Source organism: Protopterus annectens, chromosome 2.part0 (assembly GCF_019279795.1).
Source record: "Protopterus annectens isolate FY-2018-M chromosome 2.part0, PAN1.0, whole genome shotgun sequence".
In the NCBI taxonomy this organism is placed as follows: domain Eukaryota; kingdom Metazoa; phylum Chordata; order Ceratodontiformes; family Protopteridae; genus Protopterus; species Protopterus annectens.
In genome coordinates this window covers 1361490994-1361515306 of record NC_056728.1, presented here as the reverse complement: position 1 = coordinate 1361515306, position 24313 = coordinate 1361490994, and positions in this window count along the sequence as shown.

Genomic DNA, 24313 nt, shown 5'->3' with positions numbered 1-24313 from the left:
GTACAGAGACCGAAAGTTTAGTTGATGTTTGTTTTCATAACAACGACACTATAACTGACGATTTAGTCATTAATATTTCCAGTTACATGTTGAATGCGTTTGAGCTTTCCGTTCTGAATAAAGGATTAGGTTTTATACCATCGGGCTGCAGTGATATCACTGACATTATTGTTGATGTCAGGTTATTCACTAGAAATTTAGCCTTGAAGTTGTTCTATGGTCAACAGGAGGGACAATCACGTAATGGTTTTGCAACTTTTAAGAAACCTTCTCTATATATACCCCCACAGCATCCTTTATTGGATGCTTTTGAACAAGCTGTAGAGAAGGATCTATTTACTTTATATAATGATGTGAATGCCAAACCGCATTATTTCAATTTAACAACTAATGAGAAACAAGCCCTCGATAGCTTAAAGAACAATGATACCATTGTGATTAGACAAGCCGACAAAGGTGGTGCCATTGTTGTTATGGACAGTTCTCATTATTCTAATAAGATGCTCACTATGCTTTCTGATAGTGAGACATATTTATTTTTACATAATTATCGTCTCAATGATTTGATTAAAAGCGTACATGCCATGTTATATGATTTGTTGCTAACTGATGTTATTGACAGAGACTTGTATTCTTATTTCCTGATAGAGAATCCACTGATTCCTTCTTTCAGGGGTCTACCAAAAATCCACAAGGATGCACTTGATCCACCTCTGCGACCGATCGTGTCCAGTCGTGGTTGGTTGACTGAACCCCTGTCCATTTATCTTGACAAGATGTTTAAACCTGTTGTGTTTGGGATCAGACATATCCTGAAAGACACATCTAATTTTCTTGAGAATTTGGCTGAATTTAGTGACTCATCTTCTTTTTATGGAGATGATTTATTGGTTACACTTGATGTGAAATCCCTTTTCACGTCAATTCCTAATGACAAGGGTTTGGAATTTGTCAGAGCCATCTTAGTTCAGAACAAGTTAACTACTAATATGATTGATAGATATATGTCACTTCTCGAGATTATCCTTGAGAACAATGTTCTGTGTTATCAGGACAAGTACTTTTTACAAATGAAGGGAGTTGCAATGGGCACCCCATGTGCCAACGCCTATGCTAATTTGGTGTTGGCACATTGGGAAGACTCATTTGTCCTCAATGGTGACTTTGAACATATCAATAATCTGAGGTTTTATAACAGATTTGTGGACGATGTGTTTCTCTTATGGGGAGGAACTGTCGAACAGTTATTGAGTTTTGTAACTTATCTCAATGACACTACTGATTTTTTGTGTTTTGAATGTTCTTATGCAATAGACATGATTGATTTTCTTGATGTGAAAGTCATTAAGAGTTCGCAAGGTTTTGATACAGAACTCTTTAGGAAACCCTGCTGGAGGAACAACTTACTACATCGTGGGAGCATGCATCCCAAGCATGTACATAGAAACATTGTTAAGAACCAAACCAAGAGGGTATCCATGTTGACATCACAGTCAACAGCATATAACAAACACAAAGTTAATTTAGCTAGGAACTTTATATCCAGGGGGTATGATAAGAACCATGTGTTTAATGCTGTTTCTGAAGGCGACCGCTATAGATCAGCTGAGGGAGCTCCTCTTATTCATGGACTCCCCGTTCACTTTGATCGATCTGGGACCAAGAAGAAGGACAGTGTCAATAGAATTGTTATTCCTTATACTAATAGGAATAATTATGTCCTAGATATTCTTAACAAACATTGGAATCTTTTATTGCTAGATGACAGGATCAGTTCCCTAGTCGATATGAGACCGAGGGTGGCCTATAAGAACATGCTCTCACTTAATAGGCTACTTTGCTATGACAGGACATACACCAACGTTCAGAAGCCTCGTAAAACTGGCACATTTGCTTGTCAAACTTGCAATCAATGTAGGTATGTTTCCAACTTAGATAGTTTTACACATCCTGTGACCAGGAGAACGTATACATTTAGACATTGTGCTAATTGCAAATCTGTCAATTTAGTATATGTAGCTGTGTGCCAACTTTGTAATATCTTTTACGTGGGCATGACAACGAGATCATTGCGTGAACGTATCAGGGAACATGTTTATGCCATAGCGAAAGGTAATGTCATGAATGCCCTGGCCAAGCATACAGTGGAGAAAGGCAGCACACACAATTTTAAGTTCCAGGTTTTGGAATTAGTTAATACCAGTGGCAGACTAGGCAATGTCAAGAATAGAGTAGAAGAGAGGGAGGGGAAATGGATCTTGAAGTTACAAGCACATAAATTTGGACTTAATGATAGAATTACCATCAAGCCTTTTTTAGCATCTAGACCCCTTACACATTGAGTTTTACACCATGTTTTAAAGTGATATTCTGGCTGTATGTTTCTTTAAGTATTTTGTGATGTCATCTGAAGTTACTATTTAAGATCAGATGTTTTCTACTGCTTTTATGTCTGATGAAGCGTTGGTTATACAACGCGAAAGCGCTTACATTCTACTGCAGTTTGTTCTTGTTTTTAACATTAAACATGATTGTTTATTCGATTTGGAGTTTTACTTGGAGTTTTACTGGGATCTATTTTCACAGTTCATGGTGCACTCATCCTTTTTTGTCTATACTGAGATTACGTGTTTAAAGAGAGTGCTTCACCTGGCATTATTGGTTCGTTTTTTATTGTGCCATCTGTTGTTTGCTTACAGAGAGGTTCCCCAGAAATCCACAGGTTTTTCACCCTTTGAGTTGCTGTATGGGCATAGGGTGAGGGGCCTTCTAGATTTAATTCATGATGAGTGGGAAGGTGAGTGTGAACCTCACAAGGAGTCTGTTGTGGCATATGTCCAAAACCTCAGGACAAGGCTCAAGGAACTCATGGGCTTAGCTCAAGAGAACCTGGCAGAAGCCCAACAACAGAAAAAGGTGTGGTATGACAAGAGTGCTTGAGACAGAGACTATGCTGTGGGGCAGCAAGTAATGGTTCTCATTCCTGTCAGACACAACAAGCTTACAAGGTGTTTAGAAAGGTAAGTCATATTAACTACATGGTGGAACTGCTAGTTAGGAGGCGGGGACACAAATTGTACCATGTTAACATGATGAAACCTTACCATGATAGGGAGGCCCTTGTGCTGAGCATTTGCAGTGGATTGCAGGAGGAGTTTGAGGGAGATCTGATGACTTATCTCCTCAGTGAGGCTTGGACTGAGACCTCAGTGGAAAGGGTAGCAATGTCCCAGCAGCTATCTCCTACCTAGGTTCGAGAAATCTGAGCAGTGTTGCAGGAGTCTGGGAACATGTTCACTGGGAAACCAGGGTGCACCCACCTGGTGCAGCACCAAGTGAATACAGGACCCCATAGACCTATTAGGCAGGCTTCTTATAGGGTGCCTGAGAGAGTCAAACAGACTCTGAGGGAGGAGATACAGGAGATGTTGGAACTAGGGGTGATTCAAGAGTCCAACATTCCCTGGGTCTCCCCAGTGGTGCTGGTGCCAAAGAAGGATGGCAGCACCTGGTTCTGTGTGGACTACAGGAAATTGAATAGTAACACAGAGTCAGATGCTTACTCTATGCCTAGGACAGATGAGGGCCTAGAGCAGCTGGGTGGGGCTAAGAATCTTACAACCATTGATTTTACCAAAGGTTACTGGCAGGTGCCCTTGACTACCAGTGCTAAAGAAAAGTCAGCCTTTGTGTCTCCTTTTGGCTTATATGAGTTCACAAAGATGAAAAATGCCCCAGCAACTTTCCAGAGGCTGGTAGATCATATCCTAGCAGGACCAGGAGGGTTTGCCCATGTTTACCTAGATGATATTGCCATCTACAGCCATTCCTGGCAAGAGCACCTTCAACATGTCAGGGAGATGCTGGGCAGACTACAGAGGGGAGGATTGACCATTAAACCCAGCAAATGTGAGGTGGGTATGGCAGAGATCTCCTACCTGGGACATAGAGTGGGGAGTGGTAAGATGAGGCCAGAACCTGCCAAAGTAGAAGCCATTCAGGCATGGCCTGCACCTGTTACTAAAAAGCAGGTGAGGGCATTCTTAGGGACAGCAGGGTGCTACATAAACTTTGCCCCCAGGTATAGTATCATAGATGTTCCCCTCACAGACTTAACAAGGAAGAACAGGCCAAATAAGATAGTGTAGATCACAGCATGTGAGCAGGCATTCCAGAAGCTTAATGAAGCTTTGGAGGATCCCCTGTGTTAGCCAATCCAGATTACAGCAAAGAACTTGTTGTGCAGGTGGATGTTTCAAACCATGGGGTGGGAGCTGTACTTCAGATTTCTTCAGAGGGAGAAGAGCACCCAGTGGTTTATCTCAGTCGTAGGCCTATCTAACCCAGGGAGGAATGCTATGCAGCTGTAGAAAAGGAATGTCTAGCCATAGTGTGGGCACTGCAGAAACTTCAGCCTTATCTGTAAGGAAGAATATTCACTGTAGTGATAGATCACAACCCCCTAACATGGTTAAAAAGAACCAGCCAGAAAATGGCAAGTGGCTAAGATAGAGACTATGGTTTTAAGCATATGGTATGTCAGTGCAGCACCGCAGGGATTAGCAATGCCAACGGAGGTGGGCTCTCAAGACAGGGAATGGGGTAAGGTATACTCAGATAGACCTAACCCTCTCAAGCAACGTTTCTCAAGGGTCACTTGAAAAACTAGCTTGAGTTCTCCATGGGAGGGGGAAATGCATGAAGATAGGTGAAGGCTGCTAGCCTAGCCAGATAGAATTTTGTATAAAATTATGTAATTTGTAAATATTAACGTAAGTCACAGGCTTGTTCTCTTAAATGTGAAAAGACTGCATTGGATACTGAACTGCAAAAATGTAACAACAGTGCACTCTGCTGTAAGAAAGCTAAGTCAAGCATTTTATGACTGTCTTTGATGTCAAAATTCGGAGCTGATCTGTCTGGATGAAGGAATTTTGCCTATTGTTTTGAAGCCAGAGTTAATGGCTAGAATTTGCATGTATAAATGTCATTTATTGCTGTGGTTTCTGACCAGGTGTAAAGAATGTAAATGTAGTTTCTGTTAGCCTGGGAACACCAGAGAAGTGTGAAAAATGATGTCGTGTGAAGCAGCTCTGTGTCATCAATTTATAGCGGGAGAGGATGAAAGAGCTCTGAGCCTTTTGTCTTTAGAACATCCAACATCATCAGCACTGCTTTGCTCTATATGTAAGTTATTTAGAACTGTGTTTTTTGTTAGATATAGCTAGGAAAAAGGAAAATTAGACTAGGTTTTTTACTGTGATGTCAGAACTTTTCTGCAGTGTTATCTGGATGCGTCTCACTGGTGTTGAGGATTGAGGCTCCTTGATTGTTGGGCCAGTGCATGGGCGTCACACATATATTGTAATTGTTAGACTTCCTCTCCATGCTTAGACTGTTCCATCACTGATTATAATGGCTACACAGGTCATACTCTTTGTATTTCTTCTGCTTAAATATTAACTTTACATTAATGTATCTTTTGCCACATATTTCAGATTTTGGACTCTTTTTGAGAGGAATATGAATAGTATATTATTAAGCAGTAATTGTAACTTACAGTTGTAGAAAATGCATACACACACACACACACACACACACACACACACACACACACACACACGCACACACAGTGGTCCTGTAACACAAAGGCATCCACATGTTAATGAGGTAGTCCAGGAGAAAGGCATAAGCTAATTAGCCATGTGCTATCCCTTGAGGACCACCCACAGTAAGGTGTAAGGTATATGTGTGTATATGTGAATGGATGTATGTGCCTGTGAGTGTAATCAGGTGTTGAGAAGGTTGTGAACATGTGTGTGTGTGTGTGTGTGTGTGTGTGTGTGTGTGTGTGTGTGTGTGTGTGTGTGTGTGTGTGTGTGTGTGTGTGTGTGCATGTGTGTGTGCGTGTGTGTGTGTATGTGTGTGTGTGTGTGTGTGTGTGTGTGTGTGTGTATGTGTGTGTGTGTGTGTGTGTGTGTGTAATGATTGAGTGTTGGGGTGGCCAACATACCTCCACAATCAACTAGACTAATGAGCAAAGCCTCCAACATTAGGTTGTGGGAACACTAGACAAAAACGGTTTCTCTTGGGAGAACATTAGCTACAAGAACTTTCTTTAAACTAAGTGGGTCAGGTGGAACACTGGCCACCGAGGATGTCTTCATCTATGTGTGTCTGGAGGAACACTAGCCACTAGAGATTTATTTAACTACATGGGTCAAAAATGCTAGTCATTGGAAATATTTGGGGATTGACTTTTCAACTGAAAATAGAGAATTTTTTATCAACAATATTAAGGCAACTGGAGACCGAATAACAATGGATTTGAAAAGATGGAGTAAGTTGAAGCTACTGATGATGGCAAGAGCAGCGATAATAAAAATGAACGTTCTCCCCAGAATGCTATATATTTTTAGAGCAGCACAACTTAAAATCACAAAATCCTTTTTTAAGCAATTTCAGATAGGATTGGGGAAATTTCTGTGGGAACCCAGAAAAACAAGAATATCCTATGAGAAACTGATGGCTCCTAAAACGAGGGGGGGGGGTTGGATTTACCGGATTTTAAGATGTATTATACAGTGATTCAGGCCAATAGGATTTTAAGGGTGTCTTACTTGGATAGTGAAAATAGAAAATGGATACCCAAATGGGTACTGCTAAATTATAAACATATAAAAGGGAAGGGAATTAATGTTAAAGCTGTACCATTTTTGAATATAAAAACATTGAGTAAATATGAGTTAATGGAGCACATCAAGGTATGGGCAATGGCAACTCAAACTCTGTTTGCCTCCTTGAACCTTTTAAAATATATGATGATGTTTCAACCGTTTGATGGAAATCCTAATATAACTATTGGTAATCAACTGATAGACTTAAAGAAATATCCATTTATTAAGGAATTAACTGTAAGGGATTTATACCCCTTCCTTGGAGGAGCGGTACATGATATCTTAAAAGAGATGAATCTTCCCATCTCTTATTTAATTATAATGAGGCAGTTAAAAGATTTGGCCATACATTATTTTACCAGTTCTGAAATAAAAAAAGAGGAACTAGTTATTTCAGGTCATCTGTGGGAAGCATTGCAACAAGATAGAAAATATATATCCTCAGCGTATAAAATGGCAAAAGAGAGAAAATATAATAATCATATTCTATTATCGAAATACTGGAGAGAGAAATTGCCATCCCTAGACGACAGTAAAATAGTAGAGGCGTTTAACTTAATAGTAAAATCCGTATCACTTCAAAAACTGGTCTTTACTCAATTGATGATATTTAGCAATGCATATTATACCCATCTAACACTTCATAAATTTGATTCAAAAAAGTCACCTAAATGTCCACAGTGTGTAGATCAGACAGCAGACCTGTTACACATGTTCTGGAGTTGCAAGTGCATTTATAAATTATGGAATTCTTTAAAGTTACAACTACAAAAAATGGGTTACCAAAACTCAACACTCTCCTGGGAATTTCTGATTCAACATATTCCACCGGAGAATTTGGACAAAACAAAAAAGATTGTAATTATGAATATTAGTTTACTAATGAAATTATATATAGCCACAAATTGGTTGAACCCAGCACAGGTGTCGTGGCAAAATTTCAGGCTGTTAGCGATTAAGCATATATTAGCACACAAATTGTTAATTAGAAATAATAAGAAAAGTATAAACAGCATAAAAATTTGGGAACAAATCTTTAATATTATTTTACGTAGCGGTTCCTATCCACTTTCCGTCAGGACATTCTGTATGTGTACCAACACATTCTTGGATTAGATAGAAAATGTAGAAATAATACAAATTATTGGCTTGAGTTGGTTTATAATTGTCTATTGTAGATGCTTTTATGTTTAATTTTTTGTGATTTTATTTTCCTGTACTTGGTTAAAATGATATTTATTCTTAATGTATTATAGGGAAATTCAAAATGGAACTAAAACATTGGAAGCAATATTGTACATAATGTAAATAGTGTGTGAAATGTATAATGGTTTTGCAAAACAATAAAAATGATTATTGAAAAAAAAAATGCTAGCCATTGGGAAGTTTTTTAACTATGTGGGTTGGCGGAATTATTATCCACCAAGGATTTTTTTAACTATGTGCGTCAGGGTAAAACACTAGCTACTAACTAAATGGTTTGGTGGGGAATAGACACTAGGGATGTCTCTATGTTGTTTGGGGAGAATACCAGATACCAGATATAACTTCACTTTCAGTAATGACACTTACACATAACAGGGGTAGAAGGTAAATACTAGACACCAGTGCTTAATTAAAACAAAAATAAAACACAGTGCATGGAATCACTAGACACCAAAGATATTGGTTAAGCAGAATACCTTAAAGGCATAAAAAGAAGTTAAACATTACACCTTTACTACTGCAAACCTTGGCATGAATCTGCTGTTCTAACCAAGAAATTAGTTTCCCATTTTTTTAAATATATATTTAATACCTGCAACATTTTATGATACAGTAGTTTAGCATGGGTAGGGTGAAGAGGCTCAAAATGTTGTTTTTTGTGTGTGCCAAATGCGAGTTCAGAAAAGTAGTTTGTTACAGTTCTGCATTTTAAAGTAAGATTGTTTTCTGCACTTCACAAAAGAGATGGGTGGTGTATTGCACATTTGGTACATTTGCATCACTCTGCTTGCTAAAGTGTAAATACAGGTCTTTTTTTTTTTAAAGGGACAGGCATTTCTAAGAAGCATATTGTAGCAACCAGCTGGCTTCAGTGTAAGCTAAATTCTTTTATCTTGGCTCTTGACTTGAAGAACTAAGGGGGCACTGTAATGTGAGCAGGCACTGATTATTAGATGAGCCAGCTATGGCTCTGTTGTGATGTATAAGGGAGAGGGACAAGGGGGGGGGGGTTGTAGGCATACATCTTAACTTTGTAACTTTGTAGAACAAGAAAGGACAGTATCCAGGATGATGTTACATTTTCCTCCTAAAAACTTAGACAGTTTCCAGTCTTAACAGCTTTTCCACTACTGTGGATTATCCGAAGGATGTGAAGTGTGAAACTTTAATTTCTGGCAATAATAGGGAACTGAATTTATCTGTGATTTATGAGGGCAGAAAAAAGGAGAGTTTGGGGATGTTCTGACAACACAGGGACAGGTATGGGGGTACAGCATGTGGCTGCTGCCACTCTTAACAGCTGTAATTAGTGCTGTTCTGCACTAGTCGTAGTTAACAGTGATTCAGAGACATGCAAATTAGCTGATAACATTTTCTTATTGCCATTAATGTATTTGTAAATCAAAAAATTCTGCATAACAGACACAGAACCTTTTTACTGAAATTATTAATGTGAATGGTGGTGTTCTTTATAAATTCCCAAAAATGACCAATCCATCTTTCTTTTTTTTACTATAATTCTAACATCCTCAAATACAGTTTCCTGAGCATGTTGTGATTATTGGTAATGCAGAGGCCTCTGAGTACTGTTGGCTTTATTGTTAAATAATAGTTTTGTTAATTCCACACATTCTGTATTTCATCCATTTTTATATCTAGTGCCTAGAAATACATTTCAGATGATATATAAAACCATGAATATCTGCAATAGATTGCTCATTGTATGGTAGCATATAGCAATGAAATCCCTTAAAACTGTTATAAAATACAGTAGGCAGAACTAAGCAGTTAGTCATTACCAAATTAGATGCTGGCTGTTATACACAGTAACATGCCTGTGTACCTGCTGTTCTGTATTGTATGGTATAGCACATCTTTGTCATACCACAGTCTTATAACACTTTGATGCGTCTTATAACTTAGAAACTACCAAATCTACTAAATTTTGAAAATTTATAGCTGGATATTCTAACTGTTCTAACATGAATTACTGAAATAAATAAATGATGCTTCCTGACGGCTTATGTGAGTTATGTGCATTAACACACACACACACGCACACACACACACACACACACACACACACACACACACACACACACACACACACACACACACACACACACACACATGCATATACACAAAATCACTCACATAACTAGCAAAAGGGAGCTCTAACAAGATGCCCATTTTGGCATCTGCCTTGGCCCAGTGTTCATTTATTCCTCCATAAAATGAGTTTCACAACAGACTTTTTTTAAGTGGCAAGGCGAGGCACTGCAGCTCCTACTGATGTTGTTACATATGTTTGGATTACAAAAACTGAGGGCTATGGACATCATCTAAAGGATTATCAAGCGCATTAAAAACAATTTGATACACTCCAAGTTAAATCATGTCTTCTAAAGCAAAGCTGTTAGCAGTGACAATACAAAACAATAAAGATAAAAGGATGCAGTGCATGATCTATTCTCATCAGTAATATTGCTCAGCTGACTTACCTGTGTTTTTTCCCTCAAAACCAATGTTTATGCTGCTTTATATGTATATCTATCTACCCATCTATCTATCTATATGTACCGAAAATTACTGAAGCAACATGAGATCAATAATAAGTTGTCCAGGCCAACATGGAGGGACTCTGGCTGACCAAGTTCACAGACAACTACAAGCTAGGAGTCATTATTAACTCCCCAAGTGATGTAGACATCCTACAGAAAGGCCTCACTGAGACCAATGACTGGAGATGAAACCATGGCCTTATGCTTAATGCCAAAAAAATGCATAAAAACTAAGTTCCCACTAATTACCACATCGATGGGAGCCCACTGAACACTGAAGGCATTATAAGAGATCTGGGGACACAGGTTGACAGCAGCCTCTCCTTCAACCACCACATTGTCATTGTGGTCAGAAAGTCCTTCTATGTGGCACATCTCATTACCGAGGGTTTTGCATCCAGGAAGAAAGAGGTCATCATCTCTCTCTCCTCTTCCCTCATTAGGCCAGTCATCAAGTATAATGCCCCATTTGGTATGTACCTCACTAAACACGTGTAACAGCTGGAAAGGCCACAAAAGTACCTCACAAAGAGGATCCTAGGCCTTAAACACATGTCTGACATGGACAGACTAAAAAAATCCAGCTATTTTCTCTCTCTCATTTCGTCTACTAAGAGGCAATCTCTGCTTGACTTACTATGCCATGTCTGACCCAGGTCTATTAGAAATGATACATCTAAAGAATTCCAAATCCCTCCACACCACACACTCCAGAGACATTAACCTCATTACCACAATCAACAGAACATGCTGGAGGGACAGGCTCATAACCCAGAGACTGCCCGTGCTCTGGAATAGACTTCCCATACATGTCAAGCAGAGCACCTCACTGGCCCTCTTCAAGCAAAATCTTGATGAGTGGATGGGAAGTAGAAAGTTCACCCTGAGGATCACTCCAGTGGCTCCACTTGATAGAGGCACTGGGACTTAACATCAGGCGGCACAATGCCAGGCCACTTCTATGGGTTAGGCTTGTAAAGGCTCCAGGGCCATTAGCCTAGTACACACCTATGAACCTATGAACCTAAAAGACTGACAGACAAATGCTGAGAAGTAATAAGACTGAAACTGAATAAGACTGAAATAACTGAACTTGTACTATGGAGAAATGTATGCCCTTTTCCCACTGCTGTGGGACCTCGAAGTTGGTAAATATAATTAACATGTGGTCGGGGTACAGGGGGCTTGCCCCCTGCAAAAACATTGAAAAATGTGCTTCAGTGTTTTCAGATTTTTCAATGGTTTTCTATGTGCTTAGATTTTGTCACACCCTGTTAATAATATATACCACCTCTGAGGTCCCACATCTGTAGGTAAAGGGCATAAACCCCCTCCCTAGTAACTTGGTTTTGTCAGTCATTTTCATTATCACTTTCTTTCAGTATTATACCTTAAAGTCTTTTCCTGTCAGTGTTTTTACGATCAATCTTGTGCTCTTTTTGTCATTTTAGGTACACCCATGTTTTATATACACACACATATATATATATATATATATATATATATATATATATATATATATATATGGGTCTACTTTGAAAGACCGACACGCTACTTCGCCGACACAAAAATCACCGACGCCAGATAACCGACAACACACAAAACCGACAATGCAAAACACCGAACACCATAACACCGACACACCGAACGTAAGCAACACATCGCACTACATAGCATACCCACTAGCCCTAACCCAAACCCTAACCCTAAGGTCCGACACTATCGCACACTCACCCTACCTGCACCCTAACCCTAACTCACTTAACCCACCCCTAACCCCAAGGTCCGACACTATCGCACACTTCACCTACCTGCACCCTAACCCTAACTCACTTAACCCACCCCTATCCCAAGGTCTGACACTATCGCACACTTCACCTACCTGCACCCTAACCCTAACTCACTTAACCCACCCCTATCCCAAGGTCTGACACTATCGCACACTTCACCTACCTGCACCCTAAACCTAACTCACTTAACCCGTCCCTAAACTACAGTCCCTCACTATCACACACTTACCTTACACGAACCCTAACTCCAACACTAACACACACTCACCTTTCCCACAGCCTAACCCGAAATCCCACAATATCACACACTTACCTCACCGCTCCTAACGCCGTCACTGTCGCACACTTACCGAGTCGCGATCGCACATTACCCTTGTCGGTCTTTCCGCTGTCGGCAAATCACCCTGTCGGTAAACTTACCTGTCGGTCGTTTGGTCTTCGTTTTCCGCGTGTCGGGGAATCGTCGGTTCGGTCTTTTAAAGTAGACCCATATATATATATATATATATATATATATATATATATATATATATATATATATATATATATATATATATATATATATACATATACACACACACACACACATAGATATATATATATATATATATATATATATATATAAATATATATTTATAGGTTTTCTATCATTTCACTGATCGCACTTTGTGCAAGTTTTATTGGTTGAACGAACCACATCAGCGAAACAAAACAAAGACAATTGACACAAAATATGAAAGTGAAGTGGAGAATGTCAAAACTGACATATTTTGAACATTCTCCACATTTCCGTAAGTGGTACTACTGTACAACACACAGCAAAGAACATTTTTGCTGGGGGGCAAGCCCCCCTGCACCCCCCCACCCCCTGCTACATATATATAGATATATGTATATATATATATATATATATATATATATATATATATATATAAACTCTGAGATCGCACTACAGTGAAGGAAAGGGTACCTTTCGCCGATCCCCACTATAGTGCAATCTGCATTAAAATGTTGAAATACAAAACAGCGAATGCTGTAGTGCATTTGTTGTTGTGCATTTCAAAATTTTTTTTTGTTCTTTCAAAATACCGAATTGGGAGTTCGGACTGGTTTAAATCGCACAAGCTCCGATTTCCCTTTTGATAGTAAACAGAGATATATATATATATATATATATATATATATATATATATATATATATATTTATATATATATATATATATATATATATATATATATATATTTATATATATATATATATATATATATATATATATATATATATATATATATATGACTGCGGCGGTGGTGCTGCGGTAGCTTTGTCGCCTTACAGTAAGACGTTGTCCTGTTTGATTCTCAGCTAAAATGTCTTCTGTGTGGAGACATGCATGAATGGGCGTACCTTTGTCGAAGGTTGTGCGTCAGGGCTGGCAACTCTGTACATAAAAATCTACTGTCAATCATTAGCGGACCGGAGTTCCACTGTGGCAACCCCTAACCGGGAAAAGCCAAAAGACACAACAGTATATATATATATATATATATATATATATATATATATATATATATATATATATATATGTTTACTATTATTTCACTGGTTGCACGAGTTATCGGTTGAATGAACCACATCAGCGAAACAAAACAACAACAATTGACACAAAAGACGAAAGTGAAGTGGAGAATGTCGAAATTGACATATTTTGAACATTCTTCACACTTCCGTAAGTGGTACTACAGTACAACACACAGCAAAGAACATTTTTGCTGGGGGGCAAGCCCCCCCTGCACCCCCCCACCCCCTGCTACTTATATATATATAAACTCTGAGATCGCACTACAGTGAAGGAAAGGGTACCTTTCCTGATCCCCACTATAGTGCAATCTGCATTAAAATGTTGAAATACACAACAGCGAATGCTATAGTGCATTTGCTGTTGTGCATTTCAACTTTTTTTTTGTTCTTTCAAAATATCGATTTGGATGTTCGGACTGATTTCAATGACATAAAGTCTGATTGCCCTTTTGATAGTAAACATATATATATATATAGATATAGATATATATATATATAAACAACCTAACTTCATCAAGTAGTTATGCCCCATTTTATACTAGGTTTGCACCATAAAGCAGAAACGCTAAAAGTAAAGATATTGAGTGTGCGATGCCTAATGTATAAAGGCAACCATTCTGAGGAAATAAAATGGTACTCATTGCATCTTTTAAATGTATTTCTCAAAGGACTCCAAAAATCCTGAAAACATTTTAATAAGCAGTTCCAGTTATGTTTCTTTCTGCAGATGACAAGGAAAAGCACAAAACTAAGACTTGAAACTTAGTATCTTACTAGAGCACAAAATCCACAATTACTTACTTTCTGCTCTATTTATAATTTACAATGCTTCACTTTCTATAACTGAAATGTGAATATGACTATATCTACAAACCTCATATCCCCTTCAACAAATGTGACAGTACTTTGGTAAGGCATCTGTTATAAAACACTCCAAATTATCCTATCAGTAATATAAAATCCAGAGTTTAAAACAATTAAATGGCAGCATGTGTTCTCAATTGTGAATAAGAAATGTGATGCTCTGTTTGGTAGACACTTTCTTTGAGCACAATAATTTTGCTCTGAAGCAATTGCAATTTACAAGTTCTTAAGAGGAATAAAACATTGGGGGTGAAATATTTCTTGAAATGTGAATATTTATAGTCACTTAAACTGAAAAGTTTGAAGTCTGGAAATGATAAATGAACCTTGCTACTTCAGATTTTAAGTGTTTCAGAATGTGTACTACATTACAAGAAAGAGGTGCTGGAATATTTAAGAAGTGCAGATGTAGCACTGTATACTTCTTCAACAGATGCCGTGGAGTTTGCTTCTCTATGCTCCTGCAGTCTTTCCAGTGTTGGAAACAATATAGCTCTGTAGTAACAGATAATGAAGCCCTGTGTAACTATCATTGTTTGGTTACTTTTTATTTATCTTGTGTTGGACTGGATAGGGATAAAAAAGCATACACCCATCCCCTCTCTATGGATAATCCTTGCTTTTGACTGGCGATAAGGCACAGTTTAAACTAGCTTTTAGTCACAATCATCACCTGGTAGGGTTTCTAGGAAACGTATGTCAAGCCCTGGATCATTCCTTTACTAGGTGCAATTCAATAGACTTGAGATACACTTGTTTCTGACATTCACTCAAGAAAGCTGATACCCTTTACAAGTAGTTTGACTACTTGGAATTGGGGTTTGGTGTAATGGTTAAACTGTTTACCCCTCAGACACAAGGGAGAGGGTTTGATTCTCACCTTTGGGGGTAATTGGTTAGGCTTAAAATGGCCCACAAGGGCAGCTAGCATAGTACTTGTCTATGAACCTGTAAGGCACTGCTTCAGTGGGTTAATCATTTCAGTTAGCATCCAAGTGCTGAATCTTATGTAATCTGTTCTGTACAGCAGAAATAATATAACTCACAGCATTTACAAATGTACTACTTTTCAACAATTCTGAAATTTAAAGAGGTGTGGCAAAATAATCAACTTGGGTTTTAATCTATCATCTCCCAGCTTCACGTATGTCCAGTTGTATATTGGCTAGAATCACAGGTTTAGTTCTGTCTGGGTATGGCAATGGGGCTGAGATTGTCCTCTCTCATAGAAGAGCTTTGAAACTAGATTCAGGATGACCACTATCTGGGAACATGTGTTTCTTTCTGCCTGCAAAGGACCTTGTTGATGACTTCCTGAAGAAGAAACAGGCACTCATTTCTATGATGCCTCCTACTATGCCCCAACCTCTTTCACTAGTTTCATCCAATCAGAGAAGAGCAGTAGGCCACCCATCATCTGAAGTCTAATAAATATATATATATATATATATATATATATATATATATATATATATATATGTGTGTGTGTGTGTGTGTGTGTGTGTGTGTGTGTGTGTATATATACACCACATTATTGCTTCTGGTACTGATAAACTTGGATAAATTGTTAACTCCACCAGTGGTCTCACCACAGTCTAAACTATGGTAAGGGTTTCACAAAGGAGCTCTGGGTTCTAAACACCTTCAGTTATAAACACATTTTGGAGTTTTCTGGGAAGGGGTTCAATAGTAGATCAGTGTTTTAGCAGAGATCTTGAGACGACTCAGGACTGGAAGGCTCAAATGAGCTATAGATGCTCTGCTAAAGATGAAGGAGCAGTTGGGGGTTTACAATCAACTTGTTCTGATTTAAAAGAAAATGTCTGAGTTCTGTCCTGCTATGTACATCAATAACTTCACTCGGCACATCCACACCATATCCAGCACACCTGATACTGAATGGTCACCCTGAAGACAGTCACATGTTTGCTGTGAAAAAGTTCCAAGACTGTGTTCCAGACATGATGAAGGTTTTCTTGCTTATTGCTAATTGTCATCCACGCAAGTTACATTTGCAGGTCACTCTGGATGTTGTTGTTTACTTCAGTGGCTTTATTTTTTAAATTTGAAGGGCCTTTTGGTGTTCCCAAACTGGTTGTTTATGGTTACATATAAAGTAATCCTGTGAGTGCTTTGATGGAGAGAATGACCTTATTAATTATCATAAAATGTAAGAATGCTTTCTTGTTCTCTGTCTCCCCATTAGTGGAAGTATTTTATCATGGTAGATGTGGACAGCCTCCAACGTCACATGGTTCTGACCTAGGTGGTGCTGTACCTTTTGCCCTTCGTGGCTACCATAGTCTTTATGGTGTCATTTGTAGGCGGATGTGGGTGTTGCAATGGACTATGAGGTGCCAGTGGCTTCAGTGCCGCCATCTGTTGACAGATCTTTTGTTGATGTCAGACTTGTGTCTTTGGTCCCTGAAGCACTAGCCAACCCAACCAGACTTAGTGGATATTTTTCCTTTCTGCAATCATACACACTGTAAAGCCTGGTGATGGAATCTTTGCATTTGGTCTGACGTGCCCAACAAGGATCCTATCCTGTACCAAGACTATAGCTACCACTAACCATGGGTTTCAGCTCAACCTGTTTGTGCTTAGATCAGTTGTCAAGGTTCTCAGGGCCTTAAAGAAACAATTATATATGGGTCATCTTGTCACCTGGTAACAACCAGTGCACTGCTTAGTATCTAAGCAAGTAAAGGACACATACCCCATGAACAAAAGCAATATTTGTACAGAACTGGGAATAACTGAGTTATTTTGCACTCAGAGGTTTAATCATCCATGAAAGATGCTCTGAATTTAGAGATTATACCCAGTCAGTGTCTTTGAGAAATAATGCCCACTGGAGAGCATCATGTTTGTCACAGAAGAGAACACTGACCTTCTCTTCTCTTCTCTTCCCTTCTCTTCTCTTCTCTTCTCTTCTCTTCTCTTCTCTTCTCTTCTCTTCTCTTCTCTTCTCTTCTCTTCTTCTCTTCTACTGCTCAGAGGTACAGGGTAAGGCTGAGTCAGTGATACATGACTGCTTTATGCCTTTATATTGAATGTTCCTGTACATCTTCCCATATTCCATCTAATCCCATGCATCACTGCATAGTTCAGGAGACAGTCGCTAAGCTAATTCTATCACCTCAGTTGCTGAAAATGGCATTATTTTAAGCCATGGGGCCCTATCAGTGCAAAAAAGCATCCCACTCATAAGCATGGGTACCCTTGTGTTTAGCAGACAAATTCATCCAACTGCAACCTTTGCTGTTGATGTTGCTGACCTAATTTTGAAGGCCATGTGAGACAAAGTCATCTAACTTAACCATGGCTGTCAGGAAGCATTCAACTTGCAAGGTGTATACTACCAAATAGTAAAGGTTTTCACTTTTCATGGAATGGTACCCAATGCCAACCATGCTAGTCAGTCTTCTGGTGGTTCTGACCTATCTTAAGGAGCCAATATGATCTAGGTCTTATTAGTCCGACATCCTCGCTACATGCTTCATATGTTTATGCATCATAAACTTGGGAACAGCAAGAGTGCTATCCAGCACTTGCTGGCCAGACAATTCTTTAAGGGTATGCCACATTTCTGTCTTCCAATAATGGACCCATATCCTGAAGGTCTTAGATGTCAAGGTAGACATCTTGTACATTAGCTATCTGAATCTGCTAATGTACCAGCACTCAAGTTCATTTTTTAGGAGATGCTGCATCTGTTCGCTACCAGCTCTTAACAAATGATCTCAGAGCTTCAGACCCTTAAGTGAAGGGTGCCTCAGGCCCTTATGTGTAGGAAACTATTTCTGGTCTTTCACAAGTAAAGATAGTCCAATCAGATTACAAGATTCTGTGTGTTAATTTGTTTATTGCATAGGCAATCTTTGAACCAGTTACACGTTGTACTATTAAAACCAGTTTGTTAAATTTTATCCTTTAGGAGAGCCTATCAAATTAACAAACACAGTACCAGAAAATCAGACATTGTTCATAGTTTTGTAGATGTATGCAGTTGGGATAAGTATGATAGTTGTCTTATTAAGCCCACACCAGAAACTATGCTGGGAGTAGGAAAACATTCCATAAAACTGTGGATATGACAGACGTTAGGAGTGCTTACTTAACTTCAGTTCTAGTTTTGAATTTTAGATTCATAAAGGGTCTGCATTAGTACTTTTTATTACAAGTTTTTCAGAAATATCATTGGTGATTTGTGTCTCATATTAAGCTTGATCTCTGTTATTACCACATGCAAGCATTTCACCTATATCTTGCCTGCTGTAGTAGGTAGATTTTGTTTTGCATGACAAGCAGTTTTTCAGTGAAAAACATGACCTTATTTCTATAGTTGTTCATGAAACAAAAGATTCCCCCCTCTATTAAGCTAAGTTGATTCAGGAGATTTCCATTTGTGTTTAGTGGGAGAATATATAGCTAATAACAAATGTCAGAGGAATTTTAGGAGATCTGAATAACCAGTTTGGAATAACAGGAAAATGGTCACATACTGTTTCAAGAAAAATGGTGGTACAGTGATTTGGAAAAATGCCTGAGCAATTCAGAGAGTATTATATCTATGCAGTTGTACAAAGGCACCAGCCTATGCTATAACAATTGTCTTGCTGGTGAGAACCACATGCAAATATGGCTAATGCAAATTAGCCATGTACTACTCCCTGTAAGTTTTGCTGGCATTAGAATAGCATTCTAGAGTAATTCATGGAATAGCTTTGCCACATTACTGAGGCCTCAAAGAAAAAAAAATATTACTATCTTTTGATGCCATTCAGATCTACAGTAGATGCAGGGCTGTTAGTACCATAAAAGGTAAGTTCTGTATAGCCATCTATGTGTGTGTGTGTGTGTGTGTGTGTGTGTGTGTGTGTGTGTGTGTGTGTGTGTGCGCGTGTGTGCTGGATGACTATTTTGAAACTCACTTTTATGATCTGTTTAGTTTAGCTAGATTATATAACTTGTTGCATGAAGCTGTTGATTTTAAGGCAATGAAAGAACTTATGTTTAACAATGTTTGTCACAATAAATCCTCTTTTTTGTGGATACTTTCTTTTTTCTTTAGTTTTTGATGTATAACATATGAACAAAGCCACACTGATTAGAATGGATGAGTTCAGGTAACAGCTTTTCTGTCTGAATTGCCTATATCCCCATACCCTGGTTAAAGATCTTATCATTTGTATTGAGAATGAATAATGGTATATAACAGTGATGAATGATAAATGATGTCTTTAAGTGAGGTTTACTTCGGTGAAGAATTGTTACCGATATTGCATGGCTCCATGTTTCTGGGAATCTATGTTCTTCCCAAACATCTCTATAAACCTCAAGCAAATCTTTCAGTGTCTCATTTTTAATGTACTTGTATATCTTTAACATGAGCATGATCAGCTTTAGAGAGTTACTGTTTTTAATGACTTTTCTACTGTAGAAGAAAGACAGCCCTAAATGTTTTAATTATGCCTGTTTAAGGGAAGCTTATTTTAAAATAATTGGCCAGATAAAGGCCTTCTGAGTACGCTCTAAAGGCCTCTATAACACCATCACTATTATTTAACTGCTCTATTTCCAATACATTATGCCTAGCAAAGCTCCACAAGAGCTTGTATACTAAGGCTCTATACTGCTCTTAGTGGTAGGGCCTGATAATTCTTCTGTGATATAACCACTTGTGTCTCCAGTTTCCTTTGCATTGGGTCTGAATTTGCTGATGCAGAACTTTGTCTGTGTTTCCAAAGAATGTCTCTGCCCCCACTCATAGTTCTTTTCTAATGCTGAAGTGTTACAGATTTTATTTAGTCTTTTACAAATTTTATTTAGTCTTCTCAACAGTCAAGTTACACTTCCTGCTGTCATAAGACTCTGACCTAAGGTAGATATGGAGATGCTCTTGAACTTCTGCAAAAGAAGGTCTTGGGGTGGAGATTCCTCCCTATTAAGTCCTTTATTCCAATCCCATGTTGCAGATCCCTTAATTTAACAGGGGAGACAGATTAACACACCAGAGTCAAGGGAGTACAGAGTTGGTTGGGTCATGGTAAAGAACATGGTCAAAAAAACAGGAGAGACCATGTCAAAACCCTGAATTCGATATGCCAGCAAATTAAAGCAGTAAAACCTCTCAGTTCTGGTGTGTATCCTAAAATTATATGAGCAGTTAGTGTAAAATAGAGCTGATTCCAAAAATGTGTACTCCATTTGAGAACTCCATAGCCTTTAAGATTTACTTCAATAACCTATCTAGTACAGATTGCCTTCACTTAGTATGAGAATTCAAATAAACAGATGATGTTAATCAGCTACAGTCCTTACCCAGAATGTTTCCTTCAACCCAGGAAGTAAAACAACACCAGTGATCTAGCTAGCTCAAGGGCTGATCTAGAAATGAAATGTAAAGACAAACCCCGACCCCTGTCAAGCAGCCAGCATTGTCCTTACAAGTGTACACAGCTCCTCTATTTGACTGGTAGGCAGAGAGCATTGCTACCCCATCTTCTTGCTTGAGCAATGTAATGATGAAGCAACAATTCTGTTGCCCAGGCTTCACGAATGTGTATGCTTCACTGGTGTCAAATGTGTTCTTGAGCCAGAGTAATTGCATCATGTTTCATAAAACAAATAATAATAGTATTTCCTGCATTCAACTGTTAAATCCACTTATGTTGCCAGAGTACACAATCATCTAGTTTATTGTAATGTGCATTTAATCTGTATAGAGAAACAAGATAATGTCCATCTGTATCAAACTGCTATAAATTACAATGTTTTTTTTTTTTTTTATGGTAAACTTAAATAATAAGTCAGGCATGGTTTACCCTGAACAAAGTTTTAAAAGACTCATGTAAGAGAGAGAAACACATTAATGCAATGATATCTGGCATAACATTCAAATCAATACTGACTCCAAGTGATGTGTGGTTGCAATAATATCTGAGCTGACCAGTTCCTCTGGATCACTAAGGGAGATAGATTTATGTTATTAGATAAATAGCCATTACTAAATGGCTCCAAGCACCAGGAGTCTAAAAATCCTATTTTTATTAAATGGATGACTCATCCTGCTGCCTTCCCTGAAGTGGGGACTTCCAAAACCTGAAAGAATTCATGTCTAGTTACTCATATTTTTCTTAATATCCCTCCCATATAGCAGTCCTTAAACTACTAATTATGTTAATTTTATGGCACTCACTTCCACCAGCTTCTTAAAAAAAACATATACCCCTCTCTGACTGCTTCATTAATTTAGCTCATGTAAAGTACTTAGCCCTTTCATTCTGTCAAAGATTACATTGTTCACCTAGACTGAAATGGTCATCTTCAGCTGTAAACATCCACATTTTAGAGTGACCATTTTATCATTTTTTTCTGCTAGCTGCCCATATAACTCTTCCCTGTTGAAACTCAGGCTCTGCCATCTGTGTATCACTGATCTATAATGAATATATTCTATATCAAGGCCCCATGATTAACCCTACATGTCAGATATGTCCGTTTCCTACTCTAGCTTACTGACAGATGTTTCTTTCTATGGCAATGCCTCATCTGTCTCTCTCTCTCCTCTTCATTCTCTCTCCCCATTAATGTTGCAGTGGTAAAGCAGATGTTTTACATGTGATCTTGTAATCAGTAATGAGGGATAGCATCTCATTCTCTTCCTATAAATCCAGGGGTTCAAAGCTACTAGAGTAGCTGCTTCCTTACCTTCTCCTTCATCTCATTGCATCACTCTACTGTTCTCTTTGAAAAGAAGCAAAGTACAAGTTAGTATGAACACCAGACACTCAATTTCATTACCAAGGAAATGAATCACTACCTGTCATCTGCAGTGGTGTTCAATCTACTAGTAATTACACTACAATTGTATTGTGTACTGCTATCTTACTTCTGAGCCTACACTCCAGCTCCTGAAACAACCGTCATCATTAGCCAGATTGTTTGTAGCGTCCAGCCCACTCATAACTTACTTACACAGCACAACTCTGCATTTATACTTATCTAGTGGTCAGGGTGAAGTACATTCCTTCACTTCTGTGCTCTTACATTTTCATGTCTTCAGACAATCATGGTCAGAGATCTCAATATACAGGAAAGAGATTCATACAGTGAATGTGGATGTAACAATTGTAGTTCAGAACCATGAGTCTGTGAAATATCAGACTGAACTATATCTTTGCCTAGTTTAAAATGTTTTATTTTCACTTTATCATTTAAATTTTCAATGGATGTTTAAATAATGCTTTCAGAATATTTAATCAAAGATTATTACTAGTAATAGTATTTATAAACAAGAAGGGAAAACTAGCTATACAGAGACAACCGCTGTAGATATTGGCACATGAATTACTAAAATTGGCCTTTGTCATAACTTCTTGTGTAAGATCCTTGTCAAAGGTCACTTTGCATTCTTATTAAAAAAAAGAAAAAAAAAACAAACAAACTGGAATTGATTATTTTAAACCATGGTTTATTAAGTTAAAACAAGAGATGAGTACTTTTGCCTTTGTCAGAACTTCATCGCATCAGATCAGTAATAGTACTATGTAGATTGCCAAGTAAAACAGGTGAAGCTCACACAGATCGTTTTAGTTTTATGCACTGGTTGTCAAGTAAATGACAAATAAATGACTGAAACTACACAGGTCGGCCTCATATTTGCTGACATTATTTATTTGGGCAACAGAGTGAAATGAAATATAGCATTTTTATAGGTCAAACAACACCTCCAACACAACCCCTCCAATAAGCAAGCAACAACAAACATCTGCAAAGTATCCACAATTAAAATAGCCTGTCCTGCCAAGGGGCAGAAGCATATGTCTGATATCTCACACTAGTTCTTAGTACTGTGATCAGTAATTAATATGTCTGATATCAAACACTAGTTCTTAACCATGCTCAGTAGTTAATATGTCTGATATCTCACACTAGCTCTTAGTACCGTGGTCAGTAGTTAATATGTCTGATATCTCACACTAGTTCTTAGTATCGTGCTCAGTAGTTAAAATGTCTGATATCTTACACTAGTTCTTAGTACCGTGGTCCGTAGTTAATATGTCTGATAATTCACACTAGTTCTTAGTACCGTGGTCAGTGGTTAATATGTCTGATATCTTACAGTAGTTCTTAGTACCATGGTCAGTAGTTAATATGTCTGACACCTCACACTAGTTCTTAGTACCGTGGTCAGTAGTTAATATGTCTGATATCTCACACTACTTCTTAGTACCATGGTCAATAGTTAATATGTCTGATATCTTACACTAGTTCTTAGTACCGTGGTCAGTAGTTAATATGTCTGATATCTCACACTACTTCTTAGTACCATGGTCAATAGTTAATATGTCTGACACCTCACACTAGTTCTTAGTACCGTGGTCAGTAGTTAATATGTCTGATATCTCACACTACTTCTTAGTACCATGGTCAATAGTTAATATGTCTGATATCTTACACTAGTTCTTAGTACCGTGGTCAGTAGTTAATATGTCTGATATCTCACACTACTTCTTAGTACCATGGTCAATAGTTAATATGTCTGATATCTTACACTAGTTCTTAGTACCGTAGTCCGTAGTTAATATGCCTGACACCTCACACTAGTTCTTAGTACCATGGTCATTA